Source organism: Macaca fascicularis, chromosome 15 (genome assembly GCF_037993035.2).
Source record: "Macaca fascicularis isolate 582-1 chromosome 15, T2T-MFA8v1.1".
Classification (NCBI taxonomy): Eukaryota; Metazoa; Chordata; class Mammalia; order Primates; family Cercopithecidae; genus Macaca; species Macaca fascicularis.
The window spans coordinates 50013873-50017057 of NC_088389.1; the positions used below are offsets into that span (position 1 = coordinate 50013873).

At 40.2% G+C, this 3185-nt stretch overlaps 1 pseudogene; it reads left to right on the forward strand.

Annotated features, from left to right (window-relative positions):
- Positions 1-2135: 2135 nt before the first annotated feature.
- On the forward strand, positions 2136-2820 carry LOC102138543 (mitochondrial intermembrane space import and assembly protein 40 pseudogene; annotated as a pseudogene).
- The last annotated feature ends 365 nt before the right edge of the window (positions 2821-3185 follow it).

Here is a 3185-nt window from a genome sequence, read left to right on the forward strand (position 1 = left end):
CCCAGGTGAAGGACAGATGGAGAAATGAAGAATCTAGCCATGCCCTTCATGCCATTGCTGGCTTCAAAGCCAAACAGCTCAAAATAAGAGTGGGGGAAGGCTGGACACTAACCCAAATTTGGCATTGTGATTCATTTCTGGCAGTAGACACATTTGAATATCAGCATTGAGATTATGATTTCAAAGGGCCTGTTACACGCTGACCTGTGAGGAAGTGAACAATGAGAGCTGACTGGGGCAGAAGATTATCCCATTGAATAGTTGTTTTTTGTTTTTTTGTTTTTTTTTTTTTGAGACGGAGTCTTGCTTTGTCGCCCAGGCTGGAGTGCAGTGGTGTGATCTTGGCTCACTGCAAGCTCTGCCTCCCGGGTTCATGCCATTCTCCTGCCTCAGCCTCCCAAGTAGCTGGGACTACAGGCACCCGCCACAATGCCTGGCTAATTTTTTGTAGTTTTAGTAGAGATGTAGTTTCAACATGTTAGCCAGGATGGTCTCGATCTCCTGACCTCGTGATCCGCCCACCTTGGCCTCCCAAAGTGCTGTGGTAACAGGTGTGAGCCACCGTACCTGGCCCCATTGAATAGTTTTTAAAGGTAGAGTAGGAATCACAAATAAAAGTGCATTACCTATGAAGCAGCCTCAGAAGTTTTACTACCCAAAACTCCACTTTAAAAACACTCCTGGTAGAAATGAGCAGGTAAAAACAAAACTAAATACAGGAGGGAACTTGAAGAGGTATAGAAGGGAGTGATCAAGTTACTTAATAAAGTTGTTGTCTTTTTTTTTTAAGACAAGCACTAAAGAAAACAAAAGAAAAATAGAATTATAATTTTAGACAAGTCACATCAGAGTTGGGGCTGAGGGTAGGATTAAAGATAAAAGCAACATGAGAACATGCTGCACAACCTGTATTTTTATGAAAGACATAAATAGTAATACATTTAAAATACTATTAGCATATGTAAACATTGATATTAACAATGTAAGCTGGAAAAGGGAAAGAGAAAAAAGAAACAACAGATGTTTCGCATTGAATAAATCAAACTTTGTATTTAAGAGTTTAAGTGTATTTTATTATCAAAAGCTTTCATAATAGAAAGCACACGAGAATGTAGTATTACAGTAATTAAAATAGATGTAAATGGTTAAGCTCACCAATTAAAAGACAGAGTCTCAGTTGAGATTTTTTAAAACACAAATTGTGTGGTCAACAGACACACAAATCAAAAGGATACAAGAAAATTTCAAAATCTAAGGATGGGAAAGAAGTATCAGGCCAATATGAAGCAAGGGAAATCTGGAATAACAGTCTTAAAACCATAGGGAAACAGTATCTTAAAGAAAAATATTCTAAACCAACAGAGCAAGATAAAAGGTCCATCATGAGCACATATGCCTCTAAAATGTAGCCTCCAAATACATATATATAATTTATAAAACTGTGAGAAGTAGATATAGCAGCAATTATAATTAGAGATTTTTAAACACCTCTCTTTAAAAACACAACAGATCAAATACCCAAAAATCAATAGGTGATTACCTGATCTGAATAATATAAGTTCACTAGCCAATTAAGAATATATCTTATACTTAAATAAGATTTTGGGGGGGAATGAACGTAAGTTTTAACATCAGATAATCTATAAAAATAATTTATCTGTATCAATATATAAAAGAAAACTGCATATGATTACCTGATGCATGAAGAAAATCATGTGATAAGTTCAATGTCTACTTCTGATCACAAGAGAAAACAAAAACAAACACGAATTTCAGCAACCAAGGATAAAGATTTCATATCAACAATCTATTGCAAACATCACACTCAGTGGAGAAACTTTAGATACATTCTCTTGAAGATCACATAGAGGTGAAGGATGTCTCCCATCACTGCTACTTTTAAGACAGAGTAGAGTTTCAGAATTGAGGCAGGGCCTTTCAAAAGATGATCAGCTGATGTTCAAGAGGGAGAAGGCTCATTCGTGGAAGAGCCAATGAGATGCAAGAAAGGGATCCTTGAGCATCAGTTTACTGATGATCAAGAGTCCTCATGTCCTTTACTGGTTCTGCATTAACTGATAACAGAAAGTGCCTCATGAAGGAGCCAAGTCAAAAGGGAATGAGGGTGAAGGTGTGTGGACACTCACTCTTGGCCGGGGGCTTCACCTTCATTACCTCATGCAGTCCTCTCAATAACTCTGCCAGGGAATGGCTATGATTTAATCCATTCCACAGACAAAAAAAAAAAAAAAAATTGAGATCAGGAAGATTAAGTAATTTATCTCCGGTCTGCACAGGCCTCAGAGGCACCCACCCTGCCTGAGGAGAGGGAGGTCATCATGTGAAGTTGCAGCAGCCACTGCCCCTTCTATAAGATCTAAGGGCTGGGCTGCAGCCATGTGCTACTGCCGGCAGGAACAGAAGGATCGAATCATATTTGTGACCAAAGAAGACCACAAAACTCCAAGCAATGCAGAGCTGGTGGCTGATGACCCCAGTGATCCCTCCCTAGGAGGAGCATGGATCGATGCTGCCAAATGGGGACCTTAACTGGCACTGCCTCTTCCTTGGGGGAATGGCCAACGGCTCCTAGAGGGAACAGCTCAAGGCAGCCTTTTCCTGCTTTCACCATAACATGAGTAGGTCAAGGGATCAGACTGTGTAGACCAGTTCTGAGCCATTCAGGAAGGCAGGCAGGAATACCCAGATCTCTATCCCCAAGAAGGGGTGGAAGAGGTAGAGGAGAAGCCAGCAGAACATGTAGAAGAAACAGTTCCCAATGAGGCCACTGCAACCAAAGAAGAGGAAGGGTCAAGTTAATGAAGGCCACACAACTGTGGGCTCCAGTCCTTTCACTTCAGAGTAATGCAAATCTTTTGCAAAAGACCTTTTAGTCACCCTCCAAGAGAGCCTCTTTCCCTCTGTTGTCCTGTGCACTGTAATATACAAAATCGCTTATTTTGATGATCAGAGGTTTTGGCCTCTTGACACATACACTGAAAAAAATGGGAGTAGTAAGTGTGCGTGTCCTACCTAAACCTGTCAGAAAATGTAGCCACCACTTTTGAATTCTTTCTCAGATTGCCCTGAATTTGTGCCACTTTTAAATAATGTGCTGATTTTCAACAACTAAAAGTCATTATCCAGGAATGTTCCTTGTGTGTGAGCAGATTTATTCTCCTTCA